General features: G+C 47.9%; 1 protein-coding gene across 8 annotated transcripts in view; it reads left to right on the top strand.

Annotated features, from left to right (window-relative positions):
• The first annotated feature begins 293 nt into the window (after positions 1-293).
• The window catches only part of zmiz1a (zinc finger, MIZ-type containing 1a), a 108,255-nt gene continuing 95,096 nt past the window's right edge, over positions 294-13,452 (top strand). For 4 of the 8 annotated variants that reach the window (XM_037124128.1, XM_037124129.1, XM_037124121.1 and 1 more), the window contains exon 1: positions 296-528. The gene's annotated coding sequence lies outside the window, so the exon portion shown is untranslated. Of the gene's footprint in view, positions 529-2,453; positions 2,630-13,452 lie in introns of all 8 variants that reach the window. The other 4 variants (XM_037124122.1, XM_037124124.1, XM_037124131.1 and 1 more) reach the window with 3 other exon arrangements.

The raw sequence follows: 13,452 nt of genomic DNA, 5'->3' as shown, positions 1-13,452 counted from the left end.
ATCAGTTTCTATCATTCATCAATATCATTAAACTAACAGCTTTAAAAGAGAGAGAGAGAGAGAAAAAAAAAAATCACAGTGATTGTTGAGTAAACTGCTAACTACAGGTTTGATTCCAGGAGGCAGCACTGAAGCAACAGTCCTGTAATGACACAGGAGCAGACAATAGCCGGAGCTGTGAGCCGCGCTCCGCTCCAGTGTGAAATGTGCTCTTAGCAGCCCATTAGCGTGTAGTTACACCTTCCACACTCGGTGTCCTTCCGCGGAAATCTAGGCCGCGTTTTCGCTCCGACCGCCGAGCACGGCTCTCGCTGGTAACTGAATAGCCAGTGTAATCTGACACTTCAACTTGCCGTGCTCCACGGTAGTTGATTCAGTCAGTCACTCACACCGTCTCCGGGGCTCTCGCGTCGTCTTTGTGAAGTGGAGGGAGCGGGCGAGCGAGCGAGCGAGCGAGCGGAGCGGCGCCGTACGCACGAGGTTTGGAGAAACAATACGCGGATCTGACGCCGAGGTCCTCGCTGAAAAGTAAGTTTCGCGCCCGGTTTATTTTGTGCTTGCAGAGCGGGGCTTGAACGTGTGCTGCGCTCAAGATGGGCTTTGCCCTCCCGCTTGGACGGACACTACCTGCTAACAATAGGGTGACCTCCTGGAAACCTTTAACAGTCGCTGGTGAACTCGTGTCAGCAGAGGGGGTCAGACGGCGGCTGCGTGAGCGGCAACGGAGCGCCTTTGCGCGGCGTTGTGTCCCGGCGTGTGTGCGCGCTGTGTTGTCCCGTGTCTCCGTCTTGTGTAGTCGCGCTGGAGCGAAATGGCCAAATCAGTGTGGGCTGCAGGGTTATTTGGAGATAGGTGCGCGTATTATGTGGAGATAGGAATGTGGTAGTAGTAACTGAGTGATAGCAGGTCTGTGTGTGTGTGGGTGAACGTCTCGTCTCGGTCCATCAGCTGATGGCTCGGTTGACGCTAAACTGAGAATGTATGTCACTTAGCTAACAGTGCGCGCTGTGACCGGGCTGGTTGACTCCCCGCCACGGCTGTCATCGGCTACCTGTTGTAATGCAATTAGCAGGAATGTCAACACGTCACACTTGGGCTCTTTGAAACTACGCCGTGCAACGCAGCTGCAGTGACGTCCCATCCTGATGCACTGATAGCACTGATTGGATCCTCCCCGGGGATCATTCAAAGATCAGCGACTCCCAGCTGTAAGGTCACAGGGGCCGCCAGGGGCCCGTGGCAGGACAAACCGAGAGATGAATGAAATTGATGCACTGTAAAAATGCCTCTTTCAGGCAATTGGTTTACATGCACCGAAGCCCCTCGCTGCACCTTTAATGCCTTAGTGCAAATGAGTCTTATCCACACACACACACACACACACACACATTCTCAGACTTGTGGATGAGCTGCCTCCTTGCCTCAAGCCTGGCGGACCCTCCCCGTTAAAATTCCTCCCATCTGGATGTGAGGCCAGCCGGGGAGCAGAGCGCGAGGCGGAGAGGGGGCTCCCGACGAGGAGGAGGAGGAGGAGGAGGAGGAGGTGGAGACTGCCGCTCTTTCATTACAGTGCACCCTGCTACAGGAAAGGCTCAACTTTGGGGAGGGTGGAGGGGGGACCCTCGTTAGTAAGGCGCAGGAGTTAAAGGGAGCGTGATTGGTGATGCCAAAAGAAACGTTCAGCAGCATCTTATCCGTAATCGGGAAACGCATCTGCCTGAGCGTGCAGGTATGATGAGGTGCGTGTAGGTGGATGTACCGTCACCAGCAGCAGTCAATCAACTAATCCCTCAAACAGCCAAAAGCTGCAGGTTCCTTAGAAATGCCACAGTCAGTGTTTGTTGCAGGAGTATTGCATTGGATTGCAGGTGTTCCTGTTATTGTGTCCGCTCAGAGAAAGAGCGAGAGAGAGAGAGAGAGAGAGAGAGAGTGAGAGTGTAAACAGATTTTGGTCGGGTGCACCCTCCAGTGTCTCCTTCCTTTGGTAATTTAAATTGGTGATGTAATGAAATTGTTTCAGCAGCAACACTTGTCAGCCGCACCACATTAATTAGTGCTGTTCGACTTTTTTTTTTTCCCCCTTCCTTTTTATGCTTTCCCTCCTTCTGATGAACCGCAGCAGTGTTAAGTCATCTCAGCAAAGCGTGAAAAGAAGGCACGCTCGCTCAGAGCGGGTTACCTGATAAATTGTGAAAGAAAGAGGGCGAGGAATTAAAGCCATCTGCAACTGTTTTTGAAACTTGGAAGTGTGTGTGTTTGTGTGTGCGTGTGAGTGTGTGTGTGTGTGTGTGAGCTTTCTTTCCTTCTGTTGTCCCTCATGGGGCCTCTCTGCAACCAGCCAGCCAGCCAGCCAGCCAGCCAGACTGTGAGACAAGACAGAAGAGTGTGCTGATTCACTAAACAGGCTAAAGGCTCCAGTAGACTCACTTTGAAATCAAATTTGGGTTTTTCAGGCTCTTGAAGAAGGCGCTGGCTGGGTGCAAATGAAAGAACGCTCGCTGAGGCTGGACAGTCTGGCCACGAGAAGGAGGTGACGCCGGAGAAGTGCCGCGAAAATAGTGAAAACGGCGAGACGGAGAGGCAGCACATGCACTGGCAGCGCTACAAGTTGCAGCTTGAGGAAGAAGACGTATGTTTTATGCGCAACAGTATGTTTGTTCCCTGAAACCAAACAACAAGACAGAATGTGGAAATTACTCTCCTGTGGCCGCAGCGTTAGCCATTGTGGCAGTTTGAATATATTTGTATGAGACATCTGCGCTTTAATAACTTTTTAACAACATCTCTTTATTAGCACTCAATCATTTTTTAATAGATCAGACAGGCCGCAACAAGTTACATCACACATTTCATGCTGTAGATCAGACTCAGACAGCACCTGCAGCTCGTCTCCAAGCCCTCAGAATGGTTATTCCCAGAGAGGCAGTGAATGCACCTCACTCCCTATCTTTGCACTTCTGTGAAGCAGCGAGCTAACGCTGATTAGAAGTACATACAGGAAAAAAAAACCCAACTAATTACTTGTGTCTGAGTAATTAGCTTTTTGTTACTCAGCAATTTACCAAGTTGCGCGGTCTCCGCCGCTGTTTACTGCGTGCCGGCACAGCTGCAGCCTGCCAAGTGCTTAAAACCTGGCCGCCGCTAATCAATGTTTTGACAGCCTGACATTTCATCTCGCTGTTCCGTGTTGGTTCGAGGAGTGCTGTGAAATAACTTGCTGCCTGTTCACTTGACATGGATTCTTGTAGTCTGGTGTCTCGCCGTCAGCCCGAAACCCACCCACTCGTGTCCCGAGCAGAAGTCAGCCTTTGTTTCTGTCTCTCTCTCTGCCCCCCCCCACCGTCTCACTTGTGGTTCAACTTGGCAGCACTTTTCATCTAGTCTGAGCCTTTGTTTTCTTGAATGTGCCTATTTTGGTCTTTTTAATAAGGAAAAAACTCCGTTGCCTCAGAGCATTTTAAAGTCTAATTTTCAGAATAAGCGCTTAGAGGGAGTTACAGCTCGAAATGTTTCACGTTAGAGAGCTGAGGTTGTGCCCTCGTGTCAGACACTTAACTGCTTCCTAAACACTGTTGTAATTCTACCCATAAGTCTGCAGTTAAGCTCTCGGCCGACCTGGTAAATGCAGTGTAACTAATAAAGAGAAATAAATGAAGCGCCCAGCAGATGTAACTCATCATCCTGCTGACTGACTGCGATGACATCAGTTTGGTGTAGCGAGCCAAAAGTGGACCAGCATGAGCTGCAGGGATAAGAAAACCTCAGTGCCACATGCCTGTCACCACTGTCCTCCCAAGCTGCAGACCTTGCTCTGTGGTTGGGCTTGTGGCTGAAACATGGCTGGCTTTTAACTCCTTAGGTGGCTGGGAAAGGAGAATTGTTAAGAATGAAGTGCAGCCCTTTGCGTTTAACAGGGGCTTCACAGTTCAGGGCTCCAGGCCAGTTTTTGGTTACACCGGTGCGCCCAGGTGACGTGAAGTGTAGTATATACATTGCAGATCTGTAATTTTTTTTTCACAAAAAAGGTAAAGCATTTGACATGGCAGCATTATGATGAATGTTGCTGTTGACATGCCCCAACACTCTTGTTCTCCAAATGTAAGCGGACATGTTTGTTTGGTACCGACCTCAGCAAATGTCACGTCATCATGATTTGAATCTGTTTTTTTTTGGGTTTGTTTTTCAGCGAAAATGAAATCTGATACAAAACTGATCATTCCCACTAATCGTGAATTGTATCTCTGTCAGTCAAAGTCGCCGCATTCATTGCGATTCCCTTTTCATTTTAGTTTCACCATCCTATGCAGCTGAGACTCACAGAGTAAACCGACAGCTGTCACCCGCACACATTTTCCAAGTGGTATTGTTGTTATTGGATCACTTCTGTTTTCCCAGCTACAAACAGCACTGACAAAACACGGGGGGAAAAAAAAAAGCGTGAGTTTATGAAGTTATTTTGTCTGTAATTTAGACACGAAAGCGGATAGAAATCGCGGCGGGCTGCTTAACATCAGTGGTGTTATTTTTTTTTTTTTTCTGTAGCCGTTATCGTGCGATCAACATTTTTACTTCATAATGATCACGATAACAAAACACTTGCCTGTTGCCAGTAGAGTAGCAGCAGGCAGCATTGTTTGAGGACCATAGAAAACAGTAGCTGCGCTGGGCTTACTTTAAGGTGTGTGAGACAGGGCGGTGCTGCGCAGGAACGTTTGCACTCAGCGAAACCCTTCCTTGAATAAATAAAAGATTTTGGAAAAGGCATATTGCACTTCCTATAAGCCTTCAGGCAAGTCCTCCGTAATTAGAACGGCGTGAAGCGCGTCTTTATAAGTTGTTGTGTTGCAGACAGATATCTGTTTAAGTGCTATAATATAGGCAAAACACCAACTTAACTCCTGTTTCTGAAGAGCCGTCGCTTCAACCTTGAGCTCCCCCAACACCAGGGAGACGCAGTCCTCCTCTAAGTGCTTTTTTTTTTTTTTTTTTTTTCCCGAGACAAGAGAGTGAAAACAGAGTGCCGAGGCAGAGAGAGTGAGGGGGAGAAAAGTTGCCGGCCCGCCCCTGTCACCGTCTCATGCATGTTTGATTTGATGTTCTTTGAGAAACGAGTGCAGGGGACGTCACAATGGCCATGTCCTGTTCCCATCCGTCGAGAGGCTGGGGCCCTTGAATCATAAATGACACCCGGCCTCACCGGGAACAATATGAGAGCCGGAGCCCGCACAGGAGGAACAAAATGTTCCCTCTATCCATCCATCCATTCGCCCACCACTGCCGCCTGCACTCAAGACTTCTCACCATCGCAAGCAATTACCCTCACTGTTTTTTTTTTTTTTTTTCTTTTCTTTTTTTTTTCCCTTTACTGCTGATGAAATCCTCACAGAGCCTGTCTCGGCTGCGCGTCTGTGTTGTCGAGGAGGAGAGGCAGAGGTAGCGATAGAGAGGAAAATAGATAGTATGTGTCTGAGTGAGTGGCGTTGGCGTGTGTCTGTTTGGCTTGTAAATCCTGTTTAAGCTAAACAAACTCATTGTCCTCATCCTCCAACTGCGTACTCTGTGTGTATTGTGTGTGTTTGTGTGTGTGTGTGTGTGCGTGTGTGCGCGCTCTCACCCCCCCCCCGTCCTTTCTCCTCATCTCTCTCTCGCTCTCTCTCTCTCTCCTTTTGAGTTGTAAGTACAGTCACTAATTAGTCCCCTCTCCCTCTTCATGCTGGGTCAGTGGGTTTACGGTTTCAGCACTGATCTGCGGTGTTTGCCTTGTCTCTCCTGGTACCGGGGAACGCCTGCGAGCCAGCGCAGTCGGCTGCAGCCTCCTCCAAGAGGTCTTCACACCTTGCACAGGCGTCCCACATGGGTTCACATTTGCCAGACAGCCACTCAGGGGAGGCCCGCCGCTCCGACTCGCTCCCCATGCAAGCCCGTGCCGACGCTTTGAGTTCATGCCAGGTGTTAGACCAACCAGTCCGGCAGAGGCACTGCGCCCGCCGGGTTGAGTCAATAAGTCAAAACCTGTTACGTTTTCAAACAACTGCAATGCGTTTTGAAGGGGATTTCAGATTACGTGAATTAATTTTACATACACTTTAGTCACCCTCTTCTCAGCACGCTGCAAATCTTCCAAGCTTATAGGCTGTAATGAATCTTTTTCTAAAGATAATACGCCACAAGCTGTGTTTATAATATCATTTGTGCTATAAACAGTCTCTTGTCTAGTCGGCACTGTTGTCTCTCTCCGAGTGCGCGGCGATGTTGATTTTCTGGTGGAGGTTGCGTGGGAGACGGAGAGTGATGGCAGAGATTCTCTGAAGGCGGCCGAATTGTCTCCAACATGGCCTCCAGGGATACATACTTCCTTGTTTTCCGACAAAGTGAATTAACCAGGATTTACTAATGCAAAGGGACAGCGTTTTTATTCTTCGGCTGCTACGAGGGGGAGAGGGAGCCGTGCAATATCTGCTCTCACATAACACTAATTCTTACTCATGCAGAGAGTGCAAAGGGTGAAACGTGGTAGATGATTGAACAGCGGCTTTCATTCCTCTTTGCAGAGGTGCATGCAAATAAGCAGACGTCGGGGAAGGCTTTACGCTAGGTGTTGATTTTTCACTTGCCAGTCGTGGTTGTTATGGAGAGCCCCTCAAATCATATTGGCATGTAATCTTGAGCTCCACTGCCCTGCTAAGACTGTTTTCTTCCCGCTTTCCGACACCGCTCAGCGACAGAAAAAGTCTATTACTGTGTGCAGTGTGTTTGCCCGCTCGGTGCCCTCCCCTCGGTTTTGACACTGGCGGCTGGAGCCAGGCGCTTTCCCAGGGTTCTAAGGACTGACATCCCTTTCATTTTCCCGCCTGGGCGGCTCAGATAAAGGGGCATATTTTAAACCTCTGTGTGGATACACCAAGTGTAAAGAGAGACGGGCTGGTGGGCCGTGGCCGAGCTGCAGCATTAACTTCACACAGCGAGAGAGAGAGGGTGAGATGGAGGAGGTGGGGCCGAAACAAATAAAGAAGTCCACTTTATTAAGCAGTGATCCCAACAATGTAGGAAAATATGGATGAAAGAACTACAACTGGCTGCAGATACCTGACTTTGCAAATATCACAAACATTATCTACAGATGACCCATCTCTCTCATTTATCCCTGTTCTATTACAGGGCCAATGTGTTACACCACATTTTTTTTTTTTTTTTTCTAATCTCCCTCCTGTTACAAGTACGTCCTCCCAGCGAACCAAAGCCGCGGTGGAAGCCGTCGTTTATCATATCAGTAATGAGAGCGGGCTAATCGTGTGTATTCCGGAGACAGCAATGATACACTGCTTGGCGCTTGCCAGGGATCAGCCTCTAAACAATGTTTATCATTGTCTCCCAGGGCTCTTTAATTATCTGCCAAGCATTATTGACAGAACAGCGAGGGTCCCTGTGTTTTATGATTTTAAGGGAGGCTGGGTTATTACTCTCCAACATTATGTGCCAAGGAAAACAAAGCCGAGTGGTTTTGATTTTACACTCTCAGCACATCATTGTTTTTCAACGTAAACGGCATACGTCTCGATCGAGGATGGATGAAGTCGCGTCAGATCTTGTGCCCTGAGTGAGGAACACGGGGTGGATTGCGTCAGGTCTTCATCTGATACCTGAGGTCTGCAGTTTCCAGAAACACTGTTCAGTGACAGGAAGAGGGACGGTCTGTGCAGAAAACATGTCTGACACACTCCCACGTTTTTCATTGAATCATGCTGAATCACTTAAGTCCAGGCTAAAAATATGTCAGCAGCTATTAGATGTATTGAAAGGGACGTTCATGACGTTCATGGTTCCCAGATGATGAATCCCAGTGACTTGTGAGATTCTCTGAGTCTTCGTTTCTTGTTTTGAGGGAAAGAAAAGTCTGATTTGTCCAAATGTGAACATGTTAACACAATATACCAAAATGCTAAATGTGGTACAAACTCTAGGCTAGACCTACCTTGCGGGTTGACGTTAGCATTTAGCTTGAAGCGCAGCCTCACATCGCTGCTGGCGTGGCTCTTGACTTGAACAATTGCGCTTGCTAGCTAGCTAACTTTTTCAAATATATCATCTGGTACTGGTTTCTTGCGACACCCCTGTTTGCAACTAATCATTTTTCTAATTAACTGGCTAACTCTTCCTTCCGAAACATCCATATTTAGTCTCTTTATCCACATTTTTTCAGTCAATTTCCAAGTAGTAAATCCAGTCGAAGGAAGTCATGAAACTTGTTACGAGCTCCTGTGCGTCTGCTTCCGTCCCAACAACTACCCATTACCTCAGATGAAATACATTAGCAGCAGCTAATGCGGTTATTACACATCTCAGCCATATATTGCTTTCACAGCCATCCTGTAACCTTTACTTGGCTGCCCGGTGGGAGCTGAGTGGAAGCTGAATGGCATGTGTTGACATTGTTAAAGACACACGTGAGGACATCACACGTTTCATGTTTGACTCGTACATTTGGAGGAGTGTGTGTGTGTGTGTGTTTGTGTGTGTGTGTGTGTGTGGGGGGGGGGATGTCTTGAGGCTGTTGCTCAATATCCCGCTAATATGTGAGGCTGCAGTCTGAATAGTGATGGTCAACAACGACAACAACAACATCAGCAGCAGCAGCAGACAGACGTGGCTGTGAAATATGAATTCAGGCCAAACAGTGTGTTACCTACACGCACACATTCACACACACACACACGCACGCAGCCTCTCCTCCTTGTCACGTCTCCCCGGATATCAAATCAACATGGTTGTATAACAAGAGAGGAGGTGTGTCTCATTGATGGTTGCATGAAATCACCTTTGCTGTGCTGTGTGTGTATGTGTGTGTGTGTGTGTGTGTGAGAGCAGGGGAGAGAGAGGTGGAGGTGGGGGTCGCAGCAGCAGCAGCAGCAGCAGCAGCACCAGCAGCATGCGTTGGCTTGGGGTGAGGTCCTGCCCTGATTTTTCTCTGGAATTCCTTTGTTTTTGGAAGCCAGTAAGGGGGAAACTGAATCTGCGTCGCCCGAGGGGTCTCCGCTCCTTGAGAATTCTCCGCACACATCTCTCCGCCGCCAGCTCTGATGGTTTTAGGGGTGGCTCTGTTTTCAAAGCTTGGAAACAGTCAAGGTGTTTTTCACCTTCCAGAAGAAGAAAAAAAAAAAAAAAAAAAAAAAAAGGAAAGGGGGAGAAAGAGAAAAAATGATGACTGCACCAGGCAAAGCGTCTCAGGGCCTGGAGGGACTGATGCTACTCAAACAAAAATTTGTTCCATATTTCAGGGCTACGGAAATGAAAGTCAAATGTAGATCCTGTCACTCAGGGCACGGAAGATACCTTCCACTGAATATGGACGGAAAACAGAAGCGGGGCCAGCACCTCCTTTATCCCAAATTATTGATAATGATAAGCTAGTGCAACTATTGCCTGTTTTTACATTTTTAATGATCCTCTCTTTTTCAGGTTAATAAGTGGTTTTTTTAGCAGCGCTTCACGGCCAATGGAAAGGGCCAGGGCTTCCGCAGGAACGCCGTCAGCCGCTCCTGCAAGCTGAAAGATTTGCCTCACATTCATGGCTCATTAAATCTGATAAACCTTTGGTAATGGTGTTAAAACTGTACAAAGGTATCTACATTTAGTCCGTGCCACAAGTTTTCCGTGACCAGATCCTTATCGAGGGGCCTCTGTCGCTTTAAGTAACTAACTTCCACAAAGCCGGGCCTTTTCCCTCTCGTTTGAAGGGGGCTCGTGTTGAGCGAGCGGAGGGGGGTCGAATAGCCTTGTTGCCTGCCTTCACTGAGCCAGCCTCATTCTTTGCTGTCCCCCGGAACAGGCGGGAGTGGAGAGGAGGCAGAGGAAAAGGGGAATAGGAGAAGGGCTCGGAGGTCTGGTCACGTGAGCAATGATAGTGTTTCGTGCTGGTCCCTTTCAGGCTGTCACAGTAAATCTGTTTGACTTGTCACTTTGTAAATCATTACGAAGGCTAAAAGCCTCTCTATTGGATTGTGGTGGAAGGGGGGAGGCAGCAGGTTTCCTTTGTGCCTTCTTGACGATGATGGTAATCAAGTTTGTTTCTGGCCATCCTGCTGTGAGGCTATAATTAGCTCCCATCTTCTCATCTGCTTTTTTTTTCGCTCCTCAAAGCCAAAAGTGGAGCGGGAGAGTCATTGTGCGGAGGTCATGCAGTTGCGTTTCAGCGGCTTCTGAACTCTCTCTTCTTTCAGTTTCATCAGCCTTTTAACCGTAGATTCAGACAAGTTCATTATTCAGTGAGCCTTCCTGCCTGCTCAGAACTGATTTTTGCAAAGTGCACTAATGGCGATGGATGCAGAGCATGCTCCTCCCCCTGCTCCTCCCCGGGGTCAGCCAGGGTGGGAGTCACAGCTTGAGGTGTGTCTAAACTTGTAGCGTCACTCTCCGGCCCGACTGGTTTGCCGTCTGACAGAAACATGACAGAGTGGATCTCGTCTCTGCGTGGTCTGACGTCCGACTTCCGAGGGGCAGACACACACCTCCTTCCTGTTTTCCCTCTTCCCCTCTGTTTTCTTTTCTCTTGTGCCATCCATCTTCTCCTCCGTGCTCCCCCCTGTTTCTCTCCTGAACACCCCCCCCCCCCCCCACCTCCCCATCTTTTTCTTTTGGTGTGTGTGCCAGCAGCACTCATGCCTGGAACAGAGCGCCAGGGCAGACATCTGTCGCACAGTGTCCCTGATCCGATCTGTGTGTGGCTCGAAGCATCGGGGTCATGAAGAGTAGCAGTCGCGCGTCCGGACACCATGGGAGACAATCTGAGAGCTCCGTCTCTGCGCCTTTTGGTCTTTTTTTCTCTCATTAAAATTCACACAGCACACAGCCGCGCACACGCCAGGGCATTAAGCTGTTTGTTGTCTGTATGCGGCGCGTCTGTCATTTGGACTGTTGTAGCACTAAGTCAAGGCGGGCTGGCAGCGTCCCACGTCTTCGACTCGCAGGTGCAGGGAGCAGCGATACGCCGCTCGTTTCGAGGCTCGTTCGCCAGCCGCGGCGACGCGCAGCTGATCTGAAAGGAGGATTCTGACAGTTAAGCTGGATCCCTGTGCCTGGGGCAGCGCCATTAATGACAAAACCAATGACGGAACGAATAAAAGGGCGTTAATTGCGGCTGTTCGCTCGTGTTAGAGCGAGTGTTACCGTGGATTGACATACGCAGCGTCTGCCAAGTTTGATACTTGACATACCTTCTCCAGAGATTAATGGCTGCGTATTGATCCCGCTCGGTGTTTTGACATTTATTGGTGTTGCGCCGAAAAACAGGTGAGTTCATGCCAAGTGACAAGGCTGGTGAATGCTCGGCTCAGACGCTCACGGGGAAAAGCGAAACGTTGAATGAGGCTCCGTCATTATCAAAGGGCCGCACCGGTGTTCCGCATGCCGTCGCACAATCAAACTGCAAATGACTTACACCGCCTCCTAGGTTTCCATTTGTCTCTGTTCATTTCACTAAATCATGAACTTTAACTTGCAGAGGCTTGATTGCAATAGCTAATCCATCTCAGTACATACAGTATTTAGTTGCCCCTGCGTTATGTTATCTGAACGTAGTGATGCCGCCGACAGACTCCTCCTGTCAGCGTGTCTGAAGATGCTCTACGATTCGAGCGCGACCTTTTATAAAGCAAGAAACAACTGAAACCACATGCACACATCCATGTCTCCCGACTTGATTTTCCGACAACACGGCTTGTCAGTGCTTTTTTTTTTTTTTTTTTCTGCATTCGACTGTCAGCTCTCAGATGTTGGAGAGTTTTGAAAATGATCCCATTTTGCAACTAAAATACCACACAGTTTGGAGCAACTTTGATTAAAAGGCGTGAAGGTTACAACGACTCTGTGATGGAGTGTTGAAAAAAGGATGAAGGGGCCCAACATGCTACGAAAACCACAGTCCTGATTATCAGGACTGATTGTCATTTTGTTTTCACTTTTTTGTTCTTGTATGATGTCAGCACTTACAGGAGACGCGTTCCGCTTTTTCACTGTTTGTCATTTCCTTCAGGGTTTTATATATCGGTTCTTGTGCGCGTAAAAAGGCAAAGTCTGCACCAGCTGACACTTCTGTCCCACAGAAAACACTGCTCCTGAAACACCTTGTCAGTTATTTAGCCCAGCTGCTCTGCTGTTGTCGTCAGGCACATGTGAGTTGACCAATCAGAGAAGACTGAGTTGGGCTGGGGGGTTGCCTTTAAGAGACAGGCTGGACTGTATAAGAGAGCGTATGTGTTTTTCCTCGCACTAAAGCGTGTAAATTTATTCTAGCAGTGACCCAAAATAAAATAATGAACCTAAAAGTTAGCATTTTATGTCTCTTTTAATGGTTAAACTGTTGATTTAAGAAATGTCCAGATTTAAGGGTTGAGTCGACTTACAACAACCTGAACAACCTGTATTGTTCCGGCACTGACGATACGAGATAAGATCTTCGTTCTTACAATACAAAGCTCTGATTGGCTCTGTTGTTTTCAGCCGTCATTGAGCTCAACGCCTCTTAAATAGCGAGATCTGAGATGTGGGCAGCGACTCAGAGACCTGGAGCCATGCTACGAAACCACCGGTATGGTCCTTTTAAGATAAAGCAGCAGACCCATTCGATGAACTCAAAGCGTCACAGAGATCCTCAATCAGCGAGTGTGACTCCTTTGATTCAGCGCATCACCTGTGAGTCAGCAGAGTCCCGAAGTAAAAGGCTAGCACAGTGCGACGGGCAGATTATTTCCCTTCATGACGCCTGTCCCCTTTCAAACTGAATATTGTCGCATCTTGTTTACCAAGTACAAATCCCTGAGATTGAGATCAGGCCGAGATGAGATAAATGGCAGACACAGCTCTTATCTTTTGGAAGATAATTGACCTGTGACACTTAGTTGGCAGGGCCCCAAGCCCATGATGGCCTCTTGATGTGAATGTCAATGCGTTTTTTTTTTTTAAGTGCAGAGAAGTAAGATTCAAATAACTGTTTACATATTAAGAAGAGATTATATAATGTGAGTTAATATACCAGGCTGCTGCACTGGCTTCAGATTAGAGCGGCACATATGACCAGACAAACTCGTGGCCAAGGTACACTTTTAAAGACATTAAAAAAAAAAAAAAAACTAGCTACGCTGCAAATTTCAGATAACATTCACAGAGCAAATATTAGCTGGCTGGCTCCGTGCATTAATTCTGTTCACTTACAGCGCCGAGGCTCGCGGTGTGCTTACGCTGTATAAATCACTCTTTAATAGGTTCATGTTTGTGCTCAGTAACACCCATTCACCTTGATGTGTATTATTTTGTCACATTTGTCACAATGTATCTCATTACATCAATGTGTGCACATCTTCCACATCTTCCTATTATAGCTGTTATAGGTTCTATGCAGGGTTGCAACAAGCAAATATGCTGTTTGCAAGCAGTTTGTTGATTTTTTGATTGATCGAT

The sequence above is a fragment of the Acanthopagrus latus genome, chromosome 15, assembly GCF_904848185.1.
Source record: "Acanthopagrus latus isolate v.2019 chromosome 15, fAcaLat1.1, whole genome shotgun sequence".
NCBI classification, from domain to species: domain Eukaryota; kingdom Metazoa; phylum Chordata; class Actinopteri; order Spariformes; family Sparidae; genus Acanthopagrus; species Acanthopagrus latus.
This window is presented reverse-complemented; position numbering and strand designations above follow the sequence as displayed.